Consider the following 24,820-nt stretch of genomic DNA (forward strand, 5'->3'; position numbering starts at 1 on the left):
CTTTCCCGGATCAAATTGCTTCCTCCCCTTTAGACTTTCACATCCTGCCTCAGTCAACCTAGCTAGGAGCTCTGGAGCAAACACTTGCCATTAGAGTAGTCCTACACTGGGAGAGAGAGAGAGGTTATTTTCCCTCCTGTCCCCTGACTGTATAACTGGGATTTACATACTTGGTGGTCGCCATTTGGAAAAATCCCACTTAGGACTCTGGCTCATGAGATTAGGGAAAGACTACGTCTGGAAAATTTCTTCCACAACAAGATAGTAAATACAACATAATAAAGCATTTTGGTGGAAATGACTGAGACTAGTGCCATCTTTATAAGTAATCTTATGGATGTAGGGATAGTATTCATCATCATGTACCATGTCATCATTCATATGAATTCATCTTTGGAGACTGAATGTTTCCTTGAGAATGACTGGTGACTACTATGAGCCAGGGGTGTTGTGCACCCTAACTGAAGTGTCTATGCTGGATGTCAGATTCTCACAAAACCATATTAATTAGTGGAAATGTAAACTAGTACTCTGGGCATATATACAAAGGAAACTAAATCAGTGTGTTGAATAGACATCAGCTCCTGTGTTCATTGCAGCACTATTCACAATAGCCAAAAAATGGAAACAATGCAAGTGTCCATCAATTGATGAGTAGGTAAGGAATATGTGATACTGCTCGCTTCCCAATGAAATACTATTTAGCCATAAAAAGAAGAAAATCCTGTCATTTGTAACATGAAAGAGCTTGAAGAACATTATGTTAAATGAAATAAACCAGTCACAAAACACAAATACTGAATGATCTCACTTGTAAGTGGAATCTGAAATCGTTGAACTCTTAATTGGAGAGTAAAATGTTGGTTACCATAGACTGGGAGATGGGGACATTGAAAAGATATTGGTCAAAAGATAAAAAAATTTCAGTTAGTCAGGAGGTGTAAACACAAAAGATATCTTGTATAATACAATGACTATAGTTAATAACAATGTGAAAATTGCTAGAAATAGATTTTAAATATTCTCACCATAAAAAGAGTATGTGAGGAAATATATATATATATATATAAATTATCTTCATGTAGCCATTCCACAATGTATACATATTCCAAATATGTTGCACATAATACACATATATTTTTTCAATTAAAAAAAGAAAATTAAAAAAAAATACAAGTCAATATAAAAACATGGTTCCAGGAGCATGTTATACAGGCACTGATTTTTATTTATGCTATTGTTTCTACCAGCCCACCTCCCCCAAAACCTTTTCCCTTCCATCTCTGCTTACCAGGGGATGCAGATTGACAGCATCTGTACATACTGACTTAGGAAATTGTCCTCTATAGTTTATTAATTGTACAAAGCATGTTAGAGACCAATATATTGATAATAGGATGTAATTTTTATTTGAGAGAGAGGGGGAGAGAAGTCTATGTGAATCTGAATTCATGGGAGCTTAGAGAGAGTCTGGGAAGGAACCATACCAAACAATTCTGGTATTGGAGATGTGTGGAAGGAGAAATACTGACTTCTTCTCTCTCCATATTTATGTTCTTCATGGTGCTAGCACAGTGCTAAAACTGGTAATAGTTCTCGACCAAGTCAACAGTGTAGGAGACACACTCCTCTGTGAAGGGTTGTCACTTGCTTTGTGATTTTCTTCTCTCTTGGGATTATGGGATGAAACAACAGTGAATCTGGGCAGCCAGATCTTGACTTCTGCTATTGCTGACTATGCCCCTGCCAGTTCCAGTGGTCCCTCGTGACTGTGTTTCACTGTAGTGTGAAGGATTGGGAGGGCACAGTGGATAGCATTTCTAGAAATAAATGCAGTACAATGAGTCATGATGGTCTAACTATTTGGTATATTGGCCCACTGTCATTGAATTTGAAGGTAGGGCTCTGGAAGCTGTATAATCCTAGGCAACTTCAAAGGTTAGGAGAATTAGCCAACTCTCCAGCCCCTCAATTTCTCAAACTCATTAATCACAATAATGTTGACCCCATTGCATTTCTGTTACCTGTTTGCATGGGAACTTTACATATCAGATGCGAGGGTTTGATATGTATCTTCCAAAATCCATGTTTACACTTAATTCTCAATGTGGTGTATATTTAGAGGTAGAGACTTTGGGGGGAAGTTATTAAGTCATGAGGGTTTTGCACTCCTAAGTGGATTGGTTCTTTATTAAAGGGCTGGGAGAACTGACTTAGGTTCTTTTTGCTTTTCTGCTCCTCCATCATATGATGACAGTGTTCCAACCCCCCAGAGGATCCAGCAACAAGGCATGGTCTTGTAAGAAGAGAGCAGTCCTCAGCAGATAATAAACCTGCAGGTACCTTGACAAAGGACTTTCCAGCCTCCAGAACTATAAAAAATAAATTACTTTTCCTTTTAAGTTGCCCAGTCTAAGTATTTTGTTATGGGAGCACAAATGGACTATATACCAGATGACACTCAGGACTAGCTCATCTCTGAAAATATGAAGGCTGGTGGTTCCTCCCCTCTCGGATTCCAACACATCCTGTTCTTCTTCCCTTTTGTGTATCTCCTTTCTGTCCTTAGTCCTGTCCTGGCATTCATGAAGATTATCTGGCCATAATCCATGCCTTTTGCTCTAATATGTCATTCATTTTCTGTTTCCCATGTCTTCCCTCTCCAGCTAGATGCTCTGTTCATTATATCTTTCATTCTCACCTCTCTGCTTCCTTCTCATTCTTCTTCTGACTTGCCATCTATTAACCAAGGGATGGATATTATTATTCTGTGATATTTTCTCCCCCAAGGCAATCACAGCATCTCTAAGTGCATAGAAATCATAATTTAGCTAATTGACTCTCTGGATTCTATGTTGTATCACTGGACTTCAGAGTCTACCTAGGCCCATCTCATCATGCATCAAGTCCTGATTTAACTCAGGCATCATCTAATTTCTTTGTCTTATTTCATCTACATTTGACTGGATTCTTCTCTGAACTGTTTTGGATATTCTTCAATGTGACATAGCCTCTCATTCTCCTCACTCTTCTTCCAAACACATCTGCCTTCTGGAACTCAGAATTTGTCTTCAAACTCCCTATATAACCATTTGATTCCCTGAACATTCTCTCCATATTTTTGCCACAACTTGAAGACACCATGTTTCTTGTAGCTTCTTGGGAGTAGATGACTTTTTTCAGTCCAAAGTAATTCATGTGCTAAAGGTGAGATAGGAATCCTCCTCCTCCTCTTCCCATACCTTGTCTGTTACCTCTGTTGCTTTCAAAACATTTTTTCTTACATTCTCTACAGATCACAAGTCCTTTGCAGAACAGGCATCAGGCAATGATAGTTTGTTGCTGCCATTTATAGAATACCTGGTGGCTGTCTTCCTTGTTAATATGACTCCTATTATCACTGTTGTTAAATCTAATGCCACAGTAACGGATCCAGCTATACTTCCTCCCCCAATTCATCAATCTCTTCACCTTAATATCACCCTACAGCCCAACTCAGCTCCCCATTTCCATAATCACACTTCTGAAGTTGTCTTCACAAATAATACCATTTCCAAATGATCCAATATAAGCATCCTATGCCGTCCCATAATTTGAACATTGAACTTGACTGTTTTCTCAAGTTCAATACCTCAAACTCACTGAGTCTCTCATTACACTTTCCTTCTTAGGTCTCCTTTCCACTCTTATCCAATGAGAATGCCCTAGTCCAACACTATAATTATTCACCCTTGGGAAAACCTTTTAACTATCCCCTTCTGTTTTGCTTACTTGGTAAGCCAACCCACATTAAACCACTCTAAATATAGAAAGTAAGTACAAATTTCAGTCCATAAATGTCAAATGTGCAAGGGTTGATATTTGATTTGCCTTGACTTCCTATATAAGTCAGATTGCTGTCTATGATAAGATCCTCTGGAGAATTTAAGATTTTATTCTTCTTTTTCTCAGAGCTTATGGATACCAAAGGTATTAGGGCAGGTGGGCATCTAGCCATGTAATATCCATTGAGATACTTTCCATTCAAATTTGGTCTTAGATTGTTGGTTCAAGCGAATTGTTGCTTCATTATGCCTCATTCCATCCAAAAGACCCATTAGGCCTGATGCTTTTTCTTTGTGCTTTTCTGAAGTCCCTGGGAAGTATTTCACTCTGCTGCTCCTGAAACATACTGACATCTTGTGCTCCATCCACATCAGTGTCCCATTTGTTGTGGCTGTACTACATTATTAGGCTGAAGCAAACTTTACAAGGTTGTCTCAGGCCTGTGTGCCTAAATGCCCCCACAGCCATTGTTTTTCCTCCTGTCTGCCAAGGGTTTCGGTACAGAAAATGAATTTCAAAATCAAAGATCTTGAAGGGATTTTTAATATGTGAATATAAAACATATCGCTTCAAGGTTCCCAATATTACCTCTCAAACCAGAATAAATTCTCTGGTTCTGGAGTTATAGAATTGAATAAGAGTTGGAGAATTGACAACAACTCAGACGAGCCCTAAAAGGGGGTTACTGGATAGATCATAGGAATCATACATAAGTTTTGTGGAGCCAAGGGAAATGAAAACATGAATTTCAAATTTTCAGTAAAGCAGATCTCTTAAGTTTGTAGTGAGTATTTTTGGCCCTTTTGTGAATCATGGTCCATCTATCCACATGGGAGACGGAGGATCATGGAGCCATTAAAAAATTTTGGTGAAAACACACACTGTTAATATTTTGAATATTACATGCACAGATGTAAGAAAATACACCAATTTAACAATAGTGGTTAATTTTTAGGTGGTAGAATTATAGGTATTTACATTTGCTTCTTAAATGTTTTCCCAAATGTTAAGCAATGAACTATGTCTGTGTTATTTCTTAATCATATGAAAATAAATGTTATTTCAAAAGTTGAAATGAAAATAGAAAACATGTAGAAGAATTTGGAAAATATATATTCAAAAAAGGCTTTTTTTGGATTAAATTTTGAAAGAAGAGCAAGACATAGATTTACAAATGAGTCAGCAGACTAGTTGCAGTGGCACACCTGTAATCCCAGCCAGTCAGGGGGCTGAGGCAGGAGGATCGCAAGTTCAAAGCCAGCCTCAGCAAAAGTGGGGCAAGAACCTGTCTCTACAAAATAGGGCTGGGGATGTGGCTCAGTGGTCAAGTGCCCCTGAGTTCAATCCCTGGTCCCCCCCCCAAAAAAAAAATACAGGTCAGCAGTCTTCTGCCTTCTCTTTGCAACCTCTTGTGCACATCAAGAGGCAGAAAGATTGAGGAGCTGGGCCACCTGCAGACCACTCCCTCTCCCCCTGTCATTCCCACCCAGTAACTGCTGGGGGCTGATGCTGAGCCACTGCTGGCTGAAACTTTGCTTCCGGTTCTCCTGCCTGTTTTTTTTCTCTGCTTTGTAATCATTGGCTAAATTTCCAGGAGTTTCACCAAACAGCATATTTCCTCTCCCCAAAACCCCACCACACACAGAGTTCAGATAGAATTGGCTTCCTTTGAAAATTCAAGGTTTTGCCACCATTCAGGTTTGGTTTATGTAGTTCTGATTGGCCACCTTGGATCAGCTTTTCTGATGTTTCAAATAATAAAAGGGCTATGATCAGGCTCCAGGTCATGTGAAAGACAACTGGACAAGACAAAAGGAAGTCTCATTGTTTCTTTGTTTAACCCAGGGCAGGATTAAGAAAACAAGAACAATAAATAAAATTACATCAACCTTGCACTGACTATCCAGGTAAAAATGAAACAAATTTAATCAGTTATATAAATATTCCTGACTACCTAGTTAATTCAATCAATTCATGTGCCCTGCTCTATTAGTCTCAAAAATTTGGCAGTGAAATGTCAGGTATCAAGATGTTATGCCAAAATTTTCTGTTTGTTTGAAAATACTAGTTTAAGCAAGTGTATGTTATGCAAGCTCTCAGTCCCTCCCTGTCCAACTGCGGCTGCTAATAGATCGTATCCTTTCCTATTTGGTCTAGGTTGGTCTTGGGATTCTTCCCAATGTAACACTCCAGATGCCTGTGTATGAGTGAATTAGGTTTTGGGGATGCAACCCTTTTATTCCTGGGATGGGGTCCAAGGCATTTCCCAGTGAGGCATCTGGTCTACAACAACACCCCTGCCTCCACTTTCCCTTTTTCATTTGGAAAATCTACCCCATGACAAATGTGAAAATCATTTTAAAAAGTCATTTTTACATTTTACAAATGTAAAACTGCCCATGACAAATATGAAAATCATTCATTTAATCTGATTTATTCACCTGCAGAGGAAAAAATGAAAGAAGAAACATTAAGTCATCCAAGTCACACGGCCAGTAGGAAACATGGATTATCTAAATCTCAGTTTAAACAGATACCTTTGCCAAACTCTCCTGGGGCTTGAGAATTCTAAAAAATTTTTACCTTAATGTTTTTGGCACTATGGAACTAAGAATGCCTGTTTGCTCTCTTGGCCAAAACCAGGCAACAATGTGAAACTGAGTTTAAAACAAACCAAGCAGATGCTTGACATTCAATGGTTGGTGTGTTGTATGACACTTATTTTACCTGACGTCCTTTCACAAGTAGATCATGGTGTTAACTCCACCAGAGAGAAATCTAGACTGTTTCCGACTTTGACAATAATCACACAGGCACATGTTCCTTTCCCTCTTTAGAATCTCTGTTTTGAAATAAACTTGAGGATCCAACTGTGCTGAGTCTGGGCACATGTTTATGTTCTTGTTGACAAAAGGGGCCTGGCCAGGTTTCAACAGCCAGTGCTGAGGGCAGAATGGAAACACAGGTGGGAAAGGCTGGGCTCCCCTTCCGGAATCTTTCTCCACGCTTTCCACACTAGGGTTCTTCCCCCTCTCCTTTCAACACACTATCTCCTCAGAGGTCAATGTGTGTTGGAGCAAAGGGATAGTTTTCCTTTCCTAGAGCAGTAATTAATTCACAGGTTTCATTTCTTCTTTAAAAAAGAAAATAAAGTTACTTTCTGCACCGCAAGGTTTTCATAGACATTATTTTGCAAGAAAGAACAGTCTGTTTTGCAGAAGCTGAGCAGAGACCAGCCTTCTCTTTAGTGAAGCTAAGTGGGTGAGAGGTCAGACCAACGCCCACAGCAGGGCTGGACAGACCACAGCCGGAGTCAACAAGGAGAAGTTAAGTAGGTAAAAGGTCACAGTGGTGAGGCAGCAATAACTTTCCATGCATAAGCTCATAGGCATCCAGTTTCTGTTCGTGGAAATAAAGCTCTCTAGGGGAAAGGTTGTGGATACCAGCGGCAGCTCTATAATAACCCTTGCCTGATCCAGACTGTGTCCAGAACATGAGATTAAGCTGCTAAGGCTTCCTGGCCATTAGGAATTCTGCTGCTCCAGTGGAAAAACAGATTGTACAGTGCTTTATAGGTCATCCTGTGCTGAATATAACAAACTGATAAATAGCCTGTCCACTGACAAATTCATATTATGTAAAGTAACTTTACAAGGAGAGATTCTTTCAAACAGTGTATTTCCATAAAAGAACTTGTAGTTTTCTTATTAGTGTTCTAGACTAGGGCAATGGTTCCTCAGGTGGATCTGATGTGCAGCCTAACTGTAGACTTCTTAAAATATGGCTTTAAATGACTCCAGATTAGGAGAGAATTTCTCCACATTTTAGAACATGCTTTTTAGACTGTAGGTTAAAAGTAATCACAGGGTCATCACATAAGTTTAATGGGTCACAAATAACATGAAAAGGAAATAAAAGTGGGAAAAAGCATGCCTGTGATAAGTGAGGGTTTTTTTGTTTGTTTGTTTTTGCTAAACTTTTGTTTCAGATCTATCTGGATCTTGATGTAAGAAAACCACTATTCTGTATTTTAAGAACAAAAGCTTGCTACCTTAAGCCCTCATCCCAAAGAATTGTTCTAAGTCAAACTGATTGTTAGTTTTTCAAAAAACTCTACTGATTCCACAGGATATTGTAGCTGTGATGGGGGAAACTTACCATTTCATTATTTTAAAAGTGTCTTGCAAACAATGTTCCTCCCTGATGGTTTCCACTATTGGTTAAATGTGAGTATTTCCCTTCTAAAATATCAGGAATGTAAAAAGAAAGATCATGGTCAATATTCCAAGGTGAATAAATGCAAATGAGAAAGAAGTTGGTTGCTCAAAAGCCTGCACAGACACTTGCCCAGTGTGCACTCCATTTAAAGAAAATAGAGTTAACCAAGGACGAACAGGGCTAGCTCTTACCTGTGGAATTGTAAGGTGGTAAACAGGTTGTCACTTAAAATGACTGTAAACTGTCAAATGAAAGAACTGGTGCTCTGAGAGGGTGGGGCAGTCCCACTCCAGTACAGCAAACTGTCCAATAGCTCTTAGAGAGCCCAGAGACTATAAGTGGGGGCAATAGTAGTAGAAATGAGAGACTCTAATTTTTGGATGACATTTTTTTCCAATAGAAGTCTTTTATTGTATCATTCAAATACCACAAATTGATCTTATAATCTGGGTTCTTGTTTCTATAGCTGGGTAACTCAGATCTTATTCATCAGCCTGCTGAACTGTTCCTTTTTCAGAAACATAGATGCCAGCCAAAAATTTTTTGATATCCTTGTTTTTAACTGTTGTGGCTTGCTAAATCAAAGCAGCTGAATTTGAAACAAGTTCAATATAATTTCTTTCAAGGATTAACACATCTTTCTGGGCTTGAGATAATGAACAAGCAACACCTCTCCTCATCTGAACCTTGCAGATGTATTTTTTTCACTCAAGGAATTTTAGATTTCAACAAGAGACCCATTTCTTGAATAATGACATTGATGGGGACAAGAGTGCACACAGACCTTGTCTTGTAAGAAGCCCAGCTTATCTGCACATGACTACAGATAGTGTGAACTGCAGACATGTCTTCTCTCTTGCCCTGTTATTTGTCAACCAGAGCCTCTTCTTTTTCTTCCCTAGGAGACTGAGTTCAAGTCTGATGTTATTGAAGTCCTTCCAGAGGGTTCTTCTAGGGTCCTTCACAATAACTAAGCATCCCTTCACAGTGATGTCAACATGTTCTGGAATGTCAACACTCTAATTGCTGAGAGCGGTCTTTGTTTTCACAATAGATATGGCAAAGAGAGAAGGATATACCCCCCACCCCCCAATCCATTAATGTTCTTTCTTATTTTTCTTTTGATTTTCTTTTAAATAAGTGCTTCTGAGTCATTTCTAACCTTTCCCTGGCTGCTAATGGACACTGTATTTTAGGATGCAGTCAGAGAATCTATGCTCAACATCAATTTGAAAGGAGATAGGAGGCTTCAGCTATTAGACCTATTTATGAGGTCTCTGAATGACTGAGATTTTCACATTTTATCTTCGTATTCCTTAGACACAGCCTCTAAGGAAACTCTTATTTTAATTCTGCCTCTACATTGATGAGGAAGAATTAATATTCTCTGTCTTTCAAAAAAGGGTGTCTGATGATTTAATCTAGCCATTTCAGTATTCTGATTTATGAAGGGATTTCTTGAAACCAATGAACAATAGCATTTGCCCTTCTTTCTCAAGAAAGGAAGATTTGCTGTGTTCTGGCAACCAAAGAAATAATTAAGCTAATTTCTCCAGGAACCTTGGAAAAAGTGGCAACAAATAATGGATTTGTCCTTTAAGAAACAAACATCTTTTCAGTTACAAATCCATTTAAGGCATTTCCAGATCAGCCATAGGTTATTTTTCTCATTAAGGTTGTGTTTAAATGGTTGTATCCGGACGTAGGAGACATGAGACAAACAACACCTGCGATAAGAATTGGTGAAGTATTGATTTTTCATCAGTCAAAAAGTTTGCTAAGCAGATGAAAAACATTGCACCTTCATGGTGACATTTTCCTGAGGTCTTGCTAGTGGAGAGAGATTACTTTTCCTTTAACACCAAAATTTTAATTACCAGAAAGGTCAAGGGCATGTTGGTAAATTAGAGGTCATATCAAAACAGGAAATCAGGTTTGAATGAATGTTCATATTATCTTCGCCTCCCCTTCAACTTTCCCCTCCCAACATGACTACATTTCCTGTGTTGTTAGCTTTGTTAACAACAATGGGCAGATTGGAGGATTTCAGTAGGTTTTATATTTCTATTACGAAATGCATTTTCTCAGTGAAAAAAAGGATGGACTGGGAACATAGACATCTGGGTCTTGTAACTTCTCTCGATACTCACTGAGAGCCTGTGGGAGGGTGAGGGGAATCATTTTTGTCTGTCTAGGTCTCAGTTTCCATGTTGATAAAATTGTACTGTTATAGATAACCTCTAAGGTGCAAATCTCCTTACTTGCCCACTATAGACTTCAGAGTTGTCACTGAATGAGTCTGAAAAATTGTTGCCTTTCCAACACTGATGAAGAATCTGGATTAGAATTCATTTATTATAAACTTCTCTAATTGGGGACATGCTTACAGCCTCCTCAACCAAATGCCATCTCATTCTTGCCAGGCTACTTCAGGTGATCCAGTGTTCTCCCTCTAATAAAGGGTTTTATTTCCTTTTGGTGCAGGAAAAACTAAGTTCTTTATGCTAAGACACTGTCTTTACTCTATCTTCCTCTAGAAGGAGTTAAAATAAAACTAACCCCTTCTAATTTCTTCACTTGACATTTAGTAGTTATGCTATCTCAATCAAGACCCCAATTTCCCTTTGGGGAACACCCCATTGTATTTTGTCTTGGAGGAAGAATTTCCCTTTGGGGAACACCCCATTGTATTTTGTCTTGGAGGAAGAGGTGCACAAAAGATGTTTCTCTCTCTCTCTCTCTCTCTCTCTCTCTCTCTCTCTCTCTCTCTCCCTCTCCCTCTCCTTTTAAAACCAAAGCCAGATATTTGATTTAGATTCAACTCATTAAGTATTCTATGATGAGGTTTCAAATCTTGAGTGAGTGCTGCTACTGCAAGAGCCATGGGGTCATCATTATGGACAGTGGCAGGGGTGTGGGGACCAGTTGGTGTCTTCAGGCACTCTTGTCCCAGAGCCTCTTCTATCTTTACTGAACCTGATCCTCCTACCAGTTCTAGGTTTTATGAACATATTTATCCTTTGATTAAGATATCCCTGGTTAGGTACAACAAGAGATTTTTAAAAATGAGACTAGAAGCTGGCAATTGAGATGCCTAAATGAAATTCCATGAAATTTCCCCACATTTTTGGAAGCCAATGACATTAATGCCTGAGTATTCTTTTCCTCAGATTTTGCACCCCATTTGTTAACATCATTCTCAGAGCTTTCATTATCTTATATATGTTTACAGTAATACTTAGCTACAATGTTTCTCTTATTATACTTGAAACTGTTCTCTCAACAGTATAGATTGGGTTGAACTGGGTTTTGATGCAGCAACAATATACTTTTGGTGGAGTTTATTCTCAGTGAATGAAAACTCCAATACCTGATCTTACCCATCCTCCACAGGACATATACACTGAACTAATAGATTTTTTTAAGTCCCATAATGTTATGTCTCATAAATCTTGACTGTCAAGAGCTTAGTGAATTGAAATTCTATATTATTGTTCATTTCTTTTAAACTAGTTTGAGTCTGTTGAAAAACTGACAATTCTGTTTTTGCCATTTGACCTTATCCTTATAAGGATAAGGTCATGGTCCAAATTCTTTGGAAGATCTCTAGGAACTGTTCCTGGAAGAAAATGGAATAAAAACCAATTTTAAAAGATGCAGCTGGGAAAAGAATACCATGCTCAAACACATGTGGAAAATATGACATATTAAATCACTCTTTGAGATTTAAAATTTAAAATACATACAGACACATATAGAATTAAAAACTTGAAAAAGAATTGTTAGAAACTGTCTTCCAGATTTGCATTCATGAACTATAATTCAGCATTTCTCTAAATGTGCCCCACTGGCTATTCCTTGCTCAAATAAAGTAGGCCAGCAAAAATGAAATTATTTACTGCACGAATTTTATAACCATGTTTCTATTTAGGTATAATGTGAAATCTATAGATAGAATATTCAGTGTTTCTATAATCTACTGAACCATAAAAGCATCTTTTTCACAGAGCATTCCTCAACACTGGTATGGTAAACTTGACAAAACTACATCAGAGAGTATTTAAGGGCCATGGTTATTACACTAGCTATATGTCTGTCTAGCTTTCTAATCTTAAATCTTGTGAATTGATCTCAGGAACACCTCATACACAAGTACTATGAGCAAACATCAAGATTACTTCTTGAAAGAAATCAGTGTCAAAAAATCAACTTTACTGAGTTCAAATCAACTTTATTGTTATTTACAAACAATAAAGTGTGCTCCTTCTAGGGGATACATTCTGATAAATCTATCATAAGTTGAAAACATTGTAAATTAAAATACGTTTAATCATTTAATCTACCAAACATCATAGCTTATCCACACAGTACAATGTACAGTATCGGTTGTTCCCCTGGTGATTGTGTGGCTGCCTGGGAGCTGTGGCTGGCCACAACTGCCCAGCATTGAGTGTATGTTGAACTATATATTTCCAGCCAGAGAAATTATCAAAATTCAAACTATGACGTATGGCCTCTACTGAATGCATATCACATTTGTACCATTGTAAAATCAAAACATAATTATGCTGACCCATCATAGGTTATACCATTTGCTGTTTGTAAACACACATTCACACAAATATATATACGTGTGTGTGTATATATATATATATATATTATATATATATAATATATATATATAATATATACTCACATACATACTTATGTGTATGTATATAGGTATATGTGTGTGCAGTATTTTGGACATATATTGAATATTTTGTCCTGTCTGTAGTTTACTATTTCAATTCTTAAACAGTGTCTTTGATGAGTGGAAGCTTTGGATTTTTGAAGTCCATTTGTTCTTTAATGTTCTTGCTGTTCTCAGCTTTTCTATCATCTACCTTATGGTCACAGAGGGGGAAGTACATTTTCTCCTTTTACTTTTGTGTTGGCTCATCTCTGTCATTGTGTTAAGCTTTGATCTCATTTCCTTACCCTCCTTTCCTTTCCATGGACTCTTCGTGAGTTGACTAGAAAAGTTTCTAGATGGCGGGAGTCTGAATTAGCCTGTACAACGGGTCAGTGGTTAGGCCCATTGTAAATGGGGCGCAGAGAACATTTACAACCATGTAAAACTTACACCAGAAGAGCTCTCTGGGAGTCCTTTCCTAACTTCCCTGATAATACAACTTCTCTAGATACTCTCTGTCAGGTCCTCTCAGGAATTTTCTTTAAGGTGCAATTATTTTTGATCATCTTGTTCATTTGTTTTCTTATTTCCCATCTGACCTCCACATCAGACTGTAAACTTTTCTGCTTTGTTCACCTATAATGAATGAATGACCAGGAGAGACCAGGTTGCCCTGTGGCTTGCCCTACTGACAGCAGTTTGGGGTTGCAATCCCACCACTTCCCACTTCCTCTGTCACTTTAACCCCCTAGTGTGCATTTGTAAATAACTATATGGAGGTAAAATTTTTGCATGGAATTGCTCTAAGCCCATTCCTTTAGGGAGGCAATCTCTTCCCACTTGAATGAATACTGGGATCCTCAGAAACTTCTCTGTTCACCCTTTCCTTGGTAAGGGAGGATTCAGGATAGGGGTAATGGGGGAATTATTGAGAAGATTGCTTTTTTTTCCCTCTAATTTCCTCTCTACCTTTTAGATGGTAATTAGCAACAGAATATTGGTTTTCTTAGATTGTTGCCTAGTAGCATAAGCTAGGTTAAAACAGTCCTGCTGGCATTCTGGAAAAGGGTTTCTTTTACTTGTGTTTATCATTCAGCTGCTGAAATTCACACTGGGTGGAAATTGGCATGACAGCCTTCAGCTCAGTTGCAAGTTAGAAGAAAACAGATTCTGCTTTGCTTAAATTGTTTTCGATTGACTGGGTAAGAATAAATTAAAGGTTCTCGTAGGTAATAGCTTCTGAATTCAATTAAAAATATCATCAGACAGCTGCTTTCTTTTTTTTCCCTGAAAGTACAGAAATGATTTTGAGCTACTTAATTGATTTGCTTATGAAGTTTTTTGACTGACAGATTGAGCCTAATTCTTCCTCAACATTTTTTCACTCACATCAATATAGGACTGGAGAGCAGGAATCGGAAGAAAGGAGCAGTTACCCTGCTATGGTAAGAACCTCAGAGTTATAATCTTAAAGGCCAATCAGTTCATCTCTATGTTTAACCATTCACCTACACATTGATTTATTGATCAAACATTTATCCCTTAATTGGGGCCAGGTTCACTTCAAAAGCATTTAGTACTTATTGCACTTGGGATTTTTTTGTTTACAAATGACCCTACTTTGCTAGTCAGAGGTACTGATTAATAAGTACCCAGAATAGTGGACTTTCAATAAGCACTTAGTGGAAGACAGGAAGGGAGGATGGAGAGAGGGAATGAAGGAAGTTAACAAGGGCAGTACCTTAAGGACATGGGTCTATGATGCTTTTTTTTTTTTTTTGCTTTTGAGAGCCATGGAACATCAGACTACAGGAGGCTGGAAAAAACAAACAAACAAACAAACAAACATACTCAGAGGTCAAGGTTTCCTAAACTTTGCTCTCCATCAGTACAAGTCAAAGGAGATTCCACAAGAAGTGTCCCCTCTTAGCCATGGAGGCAAGATACATTTTCTAAACCAAAAGGTAAAATCACGGGGTATCACACTAGGCCATAGAAGACCAGACTGATTTGTTTGTTTGTTTGTTTTGTTTTCATTGAGGAGGCAGAACCTGAACGTATTCTTTGCTATCTGGTAGGGGGGTCTAGCTTCAGAGGAGGGAGTATGAAATTCTGTTCTACCTCCACTCATAGCTGGCTATAAGTTCCCCTCTGCCTCAGTTCCGTTACCTTGAAAGTGAGGTAAGGATGATGGGGATACTTCCCACATTGCCTTTGTGAGACGTGAATGTGCATCCATGTGAATGCGCTTGATGGAACCTGGTTCCTTGACAGTAATTTGTGCTGAAGCTATGAAGAAGGATTCAGACAATTTTACATGCTTCATCCCCAAAACACCTTATCTATTTGACAAGAAGAGACACTGCGAAAGAAACTAAGCCCCAAGCTGTACACTTTTATATAATTCTGTTCTTCTCAATATCAAAACCAGTCAAAACTGGTTGACATAAGTGCATGAAGGATGGAAGTGAGTTTGGGGACTTCTGGAGTAAGTTCTGTAATTTTACCTGGTGAATGATCACGTGGGTGGCTCCACAGTAAAGAACTGGTCTCCGTACACTTAAGTTTTGCATATTTTCCTTATATTATGTTTCAATAAAATAGAAATTTAAATATAATACAGAAAATGATGAAGAAAAAAACTTTCCAAGAAAAGCCTTCTGAGATAACAATGTTTCAGTGAGTTTTTTTTTTTCATGGTGTTCCTGAGCCAAAAGAAATTCCTAACAGTTCTGTTTATTAAACATTTAGATCCAACTTAGTAGTAAAATAGTTTATATGGTATCAGAGTGATGTCTCTGTTTTCCTAGAAAATTTTAAATATCCTGCAGCAACCTTGCAAATTTCTTGCAGTAATCTGGTTTGCCTTGGCAGACAGTTTGGAAACCAGGTAGTTGACCAGAGCTTTTAAACAATATGTGTTGACCAGCAGGCAAAGACCATTTGCCAAAATTTTAATGTAATTTGACCATTGGTGACATCATAGAGATCCTTGGACAAAAGTTCTGAGCCATATGTTACTCCCAAGGCAAAAGTCAGGTGGTTATCACATTTAACTTGAATGGGTGAAACTTACCACCAGGATTTTAATATTGCTAATGTCATACACAATATTAAGCAACCCAAAGTTCTGTGTTCTAAGGGACTAGATTCTTACTCAATCTTGGTTATTGGTAGCCTTAAAGTCCTGATAACAAATTGTATTAGTTCATAAAATTTGCTGCTAATAAATCATTTGCAGTCTGGATTAACAATAAGCAAAAAATTTTGTTGTTTAATATACATGTAGATTTTTTGTTTGTTTTGTTTTGTTTTGTTTTGTTTTGTTTTTAGAAGACAAAAACCAAAATCCTTTCAGGATTCCACTGACACATGAGACATAGAAGAAGTAAATTTTTGAAAGTTACATTTGTGGTGAAAAGTTTGCTCTAGTCCTTTACTTAGGTGTGGCTATACCTTAGTCTGATTAATGAAGTCACTTTAGGGGGAAAAAGTGGAGGCTCCTTCTCCAGAAGACCACCAGATTTCTGTGTGGCAATGTTTGTCAGGGGTAATGTGTTTGATCCTCTTCCCAGATTCTGAATTCTGGATTCCTATGTACACAAGCCAACTTTTCAAATAATGCTTGATCTTGAGGGTCTAAGGATGGTTGAAGCAACAATCAGCTTTCGTTTTTTTTAACTTTTAAATTTTTTTCCACATCTTCATACATGTATTTTGTATAATGATGAGGGTCTCCTTTTACCATCCATGCTATTCCCCTTCTCCCTCCCTTTCCGGCCCACCCCTATTCCCTATCTAGAAGTAATCTTCCTCCTTTGCTCTCCCTCCCAACTCCATTTTGAGTCACACCCCCCCTTATATCAGAGAAGACATTCGGCCTCTGTTTTTTGGGATTGGCTAACTTCACTTAGCATAATCTTCTGTAATGGCATCCATTTCCCCGCAAATGCCATGATCTTATTTTTTATTGCTGAGTAACATTCCATTGTGTATAAATGCCACATTTTTTTATCCATTCATCCACTGAAGGACACCTAGTTTGGCTCCACAGTTTAGCTATTGTGAATTGTGCTGCTATAAACATTGATGTGGCTATGTCCATGTAATATGCTGTTTTTAGGTCCTTTGGGTATAGTCCGAGAAGAGGAATAGCTGGGTCAAATGGTGGTTCCATTACCAGTTTTCCAAGGAATCTCCATACTGCTTTCCAAATTGGCTGCACCAATTTGCAGTCCCACCAGTAGTATATGAGTGTACCTTTTTCCCCACATCTTCTCCAGAACTTGTTGTTGTTTGTCTTCATAAAGGCTGCCACTCTTACTGGAGTGAGATGGTATCTTAGAGTAGTTTTAATTTGCATTTCTCTGATTGCTAGAGATGATGAGCATTTTTTCGTGTATTTGTTGATTGATTGTATATCCTCTTCTGAGAAGTGTCCTTGGACCATTTATTGATTAGATTATTTGGGGTTTTTGGTGCTTATCTTGTTTAGCTCTTTATACATCCTAGAGATTAGAGTTTTATCTGATGGGTGAGGGGTAAAAATTTATTCCCAGGATGTAGGCTCTCTATTCACCTCACATATTATTTCTTTTGCTGAGCAAAAACTTTTTAGCTTGAATCCATCCCATGTGTTGATTCTTAGTTTTAATTCTTGTGCTATAGGTGTCTTATTAAGGAAGTTGGGGCCTAGCCCCACGTGATGAAAATTAGGGCCTACTTTTTCTTCTATTAGATGCAGAGTCTCTGATTTAATCCTTAGATCCTTGATCCATTTTGAGTTAACTTTTGTGCATGGTGAGAGATAGAGATTCAATTTCATTTTGTTGCATATGGATTTCCAGTTTTCCCAGCACCATTTGTTGAAGATGCTATCCTTTCTCCAGTGCATGGTTTTGGCATCTTTGTCTAATATAAGATAGTTGTAATTTTGTGGGTTAGTCTCTGTGTCCTATATTCTGTACCATTGGTCTACTAGCCTGTTTGGGTGCCAGTATCATGCTGGTTTTGTTACTATTGCTCTGTAGTATAGTTTAAGGTCTTGTATAGTGATACCACCTGTTTTACTCTTCCTGCTTAGAATTGCTTTAGCTATTCTGGGTCTCTTATTTTTCCAGATGAATTTCATGATTGTTTTTTCTATTTCTATGAGGAATTCCATTGGGATTTTGATCAGAATTGCATTGAACCTGTATAGTGCTTTTGGTAGTATGGTCATTTTAATAATATTAATTCTGCCTATCCATGAGCAAGGTAGATCTTTACATCTTCTAAGGTCTTCTTCTATTTCTCTCTTTAGGGTTCTATAGTTTTCATTGTAAAGATCTTTCACCTCTTTTTTTAGGTTGATTCCCAAGTATTTTATTTATTTATATATATATTTTTTGAGGATATTGTGAATGGAGTAGTTTTTCTCATTTCCTTTTCAGAGGATTTGTCATTGATAAACAGAAATGCTTTTGATTTATGGCTGTTGATTTTATATCTTGCCACTTTGCTGAATTCGTCTACTAGTTCTAGAAGTTTCTAGGTAGAGTTTTTTTGGGTCTTCTAGGTATAGAATCATATCATCAGCAAATAGTGCTAGTTTAAGTTCTTCTTTTCATATAGTTATTCCTTTAATTGTTTTCATCTGTCTAATTGCTTGGGCCAGTGTTTCAAGAACTATGTTGAATAGAAGTAGTGAGAGAGCGCATCCCTGTCTTGTTCCAGATTTTAAAGGGAATGCCTTCAGTTTTTCTCAGTTTAGAATGATGCTGGCCTGAGGCTTAGCATAGACAGCTTTTACAATGTTGAGGTAAGTTCTTGTTACTCCTAGTTTTTCTAGTGTTTTGAACATAAAGTGGTGCTGTATTTTGTCAAATGCTTTTTCTGCATCTATCAAAATGATCATATGGTTCTTATCTTTAAGTCTATTGATGTGATGAATTACATTTATTGATTTCCATATGTTGAACCAACCTTGCATCCCGAGGATGAATCCCACTTGATCATGCTGCATGATCTTTTTGATATGTTTTTGTATCCAATTTGCCAGAATTTTATTGAGGATTTTTGCATCTATATTCTGTAGAGATATTGGTCTGAAGTTTTATTTCTTTGAGGTGGCTTTGTCTGGTTTTGGAATCAGGGTGATATTGGCCTCGTAGAATGAATTTGGAAGTACTCCCTCTTTTTCTATTTCCTGAAATAGATTGTAGAATATTGGAATTAGTTCTTCTTTAAAGGTCTTGTAAAACTTGGCTGTATGTCCATCTGGTCTTGGGCTTTTCTTGGTTGGTAATCTTTTGATGGCTTCTTCTATTTTCTCGCTTGATATTGGTCTGTTTAAGTTGTGTATATCTTCCTGACTCAATCTGGGCAGATCATATGACTTAAGAAATTTATCGATGCCTTCACTGTCTTCTATTTTATTAGCGTATAAGATTTCAAAGTAATTTCTAATTATCTTCTGTATTTCTGTAGTGTCTGTTGTGATATTGCCTTTTTCATCCCATATGCTAGTAATTTGGGTTCTCTATTCTTCTCTTCATTAGCATGGCTAAGGGTCTGTCAATCTTATTTATTTTTTCAAAGAGCCAGCTTTTAGTTTTGCCAATTTTTTAAAATTGTTTTTTTTTTTTTGTTTGTTTCGATTTCATTGATTTCAGCTCCAATTTTAATTATTTCTTGCCTTCTACTGCATTTGCTGCTGAAAATCAGCTTTCTTAAAATACAAGTTTGGGCTTTTCTTCTTTTTCATTCACAAGACTGGATTATGAAAAGGATAGCTTATGTTTTCTTTCTCATTTTGGTAAAATAATAGCCCAATTTTAGGCAACTACTAACTTCAGAGAAAGACCAGGATCTGAAGAATATATATAAGTAGATGTTAGAAAAGTCTTAACTTGAAATTTGCTTAAGGAATTTGATGATTTGGCATTCACAATTTTAGGCAGAAGATCAGTGAGGTCACATAAGATTTAAATGCTTGCTATATACTAACTAGACCTGCTAGGCATCTGTAAACACTATGCAACAATAGAAGAACACATATTTTTCTCATGTTCACATGGAACATTCCTAAGGATAGACCATATGCTACACCATAAAACAAGTCTTATTAAATTCAAAACAATTGGTATCATACAAAGTATGTTCTCCAACTATGATGTAAATAGAAAGCAGCATCAAAAAGAAATGTATACAATCCATAAATAAGTGGAAGTAAAACAACATACTCTCAAAAAAACCAATGAATTAAAGAGAAACTTTAAAATTAGAATTTTCAGACAAATGAAAATTAAAGTACAGCCTACCAAAACTTATGGGATGCAGTGAAAGCCTATATTAATAAATAAGATATATCAGAAATCAACAACCTTACTTTCCACTCCAAGACACTGAGGAGTTAAAATTTAAAAACCTGAAGCAAAAAAAATAAAAAAGGAAACAATAAATACTATAGCAGAAATGAATAAAATAGAGGTTAAAAATAGAGAAACATCAGTGAAATAAAAATTTGGTCTGGAAAAAAATGAACAAAATTGACAAAACAAACTATTCTGAAATCTACAAAATGTTGTTGGAAATAATGAAGACTAAAATAAAAGATATACAACGCTTGATATTGGCAAAATGGCAATACTTCCTGAACTGATTTACAGATCCATTGCCCTCCCTTTCAATTTCCCACCTCGTTTCTTTGCAGAAATCTACAAGCTGAACCTAAAATTCATACCAGAATTCAAGGATACCAGAATGAAATTATCTTGAAAAAGAACAAACTTGGAGGACTCTAGTCTTCTCAACTTCACAACTTAGTGTAAAGTTAGAGTAATCAAGATAGTATGGTACTGTTGTAAGGATGATATATAGAAGTAAGAGTCCAAAAATAAAACCTCACATTTATAGTTGATTGACTTTTGACAAATGTTTTTAAAAAATAAATAAATGGAGGAAAGCATAGTCTTTTAAATAATACTGGACACCAGTTATTTGCCTGCAGAAGAATGAAATATGCTAGTAGAAAACTAATGCTGCTTGTAAATTAATATTTAGACTCAAAAAACAGTTTTATTCAGCAAGAAGGAAATTAAATCTGGAAAAAAACTATGGACTTCAGAATTAATGAAAATAAATAAATCCTAAGCCTGTTGAGCCAAATAGGAATGTCACTGAGCTCTGCCCAGCCATCACAGAATTTATGTCCAAGTATCTATCAAGCAGTGTGCTCATACCTGATAGTGAACATACCTGGGGTCTTAGGCTGTGTTGAGAATCTTTTTCTGGCTTGAAAAGATTGAGTTTTTATAAATGGAACAGAGACACATTTTAAATATATTTCAGGAGTGTGTGCGTGTGTGTGTGTGTGTGTGTGTGCGTAGGAGAGGGAAGTCCAATTTGCTGACAAGGCTTCACTGTTCCACTCACAGAGTCTGTGGTCAACAGAAGCCTGAATTATTGAAATGCAACCTCTGGTGCTCCCAGCACTGTTGATTTCCTTTGTGCACTTCCTCCTTCCTCTAATCCCCCAACTCACACTTCATTCTGCTCACCCCTTCCCCTTTTCTCTACCCCTCTTGATGGTGATTCCTTCACTGGTTGCAAAACATTAAGTGAAGAGCAAAAATGCTACTCAGTGTACCAATATTATAGCCTTCATTTAGTGGACAGTTAATCTACAGTCACTGATAACTGTAAAGATTGTTGCTTCTTCTTTTTTTTTTTCCTCTCCTCTATCATAATAGGTTCAGCATATAGCTTGAAATTGGGATGAAATAGCCAACTGTTAGCCAGACTTTGGAGAAGTGCGCCACCTGTGAATTACAGAATATTCTTAGCACAAAGGCTCAGAAGATTTGTGCATCATTGCTTTTTTGATGTGTTGTGATACTGCTAAGTGTCTCTTCATATCATCTACTAAGTTCTCAAGTGATCGCCCCTTTGAGAAAACACACTCTCTAGGGTCCAAGGAAGGCATCATTGGATGGAGATTGTTATCTAGGGAAGCCTCATTCTGCCCCAATGGCCTGATTCATTGCTTCAAGCCTCATGCTCATTACACCGTGTACTTTTCCCTTTTATCTTGTGAGGCACGACAGCTTTCATAGCATTGACGTCAATAATCTGATGGCTTCCATGCAGTTGGCGGAGATGGGCTCACCGTTCTAACATTCATCTGCTTGAACAATCACAAACAGAAAGGCAAGCAGACCCTTTTCCGCTCTTGTGCTTTATTTATTCTTAGCACTTTGCTGAGACTTGGCAACAGCCGATGGAAGCAGGAGATAATTTGTTTGGATTAAGTCAATAGCCATCCTCTGAGATTTTCAGTTATCTTGTTTGTTATGCTGCAATGATCCCTGTTCTACCATGTCATTTGACTCATAAGTGGTTTGGATAAATCCATCTCAGACACAGAGATGCCAACAGAATCACTGGCATTTATTTATTTGTAAAATTTCACATTTAAATCAATCATTATTAATAGAACGACATCCATATCTATTTACCAAACTCAGTTTCTTATTTAAAAACAAGGATACAACTTGGCGCAGTGGCGTATGCCAGTAATCTCAGCAGCTTGGGAGACTGAGGTGGAGGATCACGAGTTCAAAGCCAGATTCAGCAAAAGTGAGGTGTGTTAAACAACTCAATGAGACCCAAAATAGGGTGGGGGATGTGGCTCAGTGATCAAGTTCCCCTAAGTTCAATCCCTGTTACCCACCCCCCACAAAGAAAACAAGGCTACAAACTCAAGGAATCTGTTTTCCTAACTATTCAGAGATGTGTACATATGTAACTGCTGAGAAACACATTCTCGCTGATATTACAATTTCAGTTATTTTGAGAAGGTGCTTTTTTTCTTGATATATTAAGCGAAGTAACTTTTTAATTAATTGAATGTTTTTTTTCTGGTACAGGAGATTGAATTCAGGGTTTTGCACATGCTAGGAAAGTGCTCTATCAGTAAGGTACATCCCCAGTCCTTTTTAAAATTTTATTTTGAGACAAGATCTCCCTTAGTTGCCCAGGTTGGACATGAACTTTGTGATCCTCCTGCCTTAGCCTCCCAAAGAGCTGGAATTAACAAGTGTTCACCACTGCACAATGGACTTAAAAACTTTAAAAAAAATAATAGTAATAATTAGGGAAATGGGCTACACTGTGCAGAATAAAGCTGGCTCCACTTTTATAAGGTCCTATATAAATCTCTAGCCATAATTTGCATTTTGACTTTCATGTCCCCTCTCTTTTAAAAATATAGGTTGTCTATGTCAGATATTCAGGCTCTTTCAAGAGTACTTATGCCTTTGTAATATTCTGCTTCTTCCATCATCAAATCATAAACCTTACCGTATTGCATAGCACATCTTAGTTTTCAACCTCTGGTATTTACTTTGGTGTTTATAATAATTCTGTGTGGCAGTGAAGTCAAATATTGTATGCCTCTGGTATGAAATGTTTTTCTTCTTATAATTAGTGTAATTGTAATGAAATTAATTATGCTTCAAGAATTTTACAATGCCTGGTGACATACCAGAAGAAATGGTAAGGTGCTGTAAAAACAGGTAGTGGAATTCCTGGCTTAAGAAATAGAGCCCTTCAGGGTGTGCAGTAAAATAAACCAGGAAGCAAAATGATGAATAGAGGGTGGCATCTAGCAATTTCCAGAAAAGCCTGGAGCTTCACATAAACTAATGCTGTGTTTGGCTTCTTGGCTTCTTCCATGTTTTCACACATGTTCTTTAGTCCATACATTGATTTTTAATTACTTTTCCTTTTCCTCCCCCTTCTCTCTGCAAAAATTTTCTTTATATTTTCATTTTTAAAAAAATTGCCTGCATAAAATGTTTTAAAGTGCGGTTTGGAGGAACTCAAGTTCTATAAAAGTCAGAGTAAATAACCACCAGCTGCTCTGATAGTCAAATTTTAAAAATCTCATTTGTTTAATAGTGCAAAGAATTATTTCTTGCTCTTATCACAAGCCTAATGCAGGTGAGGCAGTTTTCTTCCAATGGTATTGCAAAGAGATCCAGGCTGCTTCTGTAATGCAAAATGTTATTTCAAAATTATTTGCTTCCAGATTCACCAATGAGAGAGAGAGAGAGCTGGGGGGGGATATGAGGTGAATTCACAGTTCATACTGGCTCAACTCACACTACCTTGGACCCAGAGTAGCATATTATTTACATTCACATTTCCATTGGTTAGAGCTAGTTATAAGCTCCCAACCTAACTACAATGCTGAAAATCATAGAGGAGCATAGAGAGTATTTGGTGAGTACCAACTATCTGTGCTATGAATATACAGAATGATAAGAATTCATAGAAAATTGGAGCTGAAAAAGTTTTTATAGACTCTCTTGTCGAGTCTTTTTCTTCATTTTACAGATTGGAGAAGAATCAGAAGCTAGAGAGTTTGAGGGATTCTGCCCAAGTAGCAAGATATGGCAGAGGGAAGAGTGTCTAATCACAATAACTAGTATTTATTCAACTCTTGTTATGTGTTGGGCACTATGTTTTTCTGTATGAACTATCACATTCACCCCATGAGACAGACTCTGTTGATCTTTATTTTAAAGATGAAAAAAAAATGACAACTAAAATGTCTCATGTCACACAGGTCATCAAGAACAAAAAAGGAGATTCACACCCTGGCTGCCTATCTTCCAAATGCCAGCATAGAATTTTTTTTGTTTGATGTGTATTCTTTTTCTCTGGTCTCCAAATTGCCTTCTCATCATACCACCAGACTACATAGGTTTGGGATGAAATGTAAAAGTCTTCATCAAAGGATGATGCTACAGGAACATTAAGACAGAAACTTCTCCAATGTTCTCGGTTATCTTGAAGACAGATTGAAGTTACCTATGAGAGCAGAGAGAGAGCAATGGTATCAACATAAGCTAATCACTACTAGATTGGCTTGGTAAAGCTTGCTGCTTGCTGTAAACAGGTCTTTCCTGCAAGATCTAGGCGTATTTTCTGTCACATGGGGAGTAGCCATTTCAGATTACAAGCTAACAAACATTAATTTATACCGATTGATATAAAAACGTATGCCATAAGGGCATAAGTTGAAGAGAACAAATGTGGCAACTTATGTTTAAGAAG

General features: G+C 37.3%; 1 pseudogene; it reads right to left on the bottom strand.

The window, feature by feature from the left end:
- Nucleotides 1-8,520: 8,520 nt before the first annotated feature.
- Nucleotides 8,521-9,938, bottom strand: LOC107144389 (annotated as a pseudogene).
- Nucleotides 9,939-24,820: the final 14,882 nt, after the last annotated feature.

Source organism: Marmota marmota, unplaced genomic scaffold, assembly GCF_001458135.2.
Source record: "Marmota marmota marmota unplaced genomic scaffold, marMar, whole genome shotgun sequence".
In the NCBI taxonomy this organism is placed as follows: domain Eukaryota; kingdom Metazoa; phylum Chordata; class Mammalia; order Rodentia; family Sciuridae; genus Marmota; species Marmota marmota.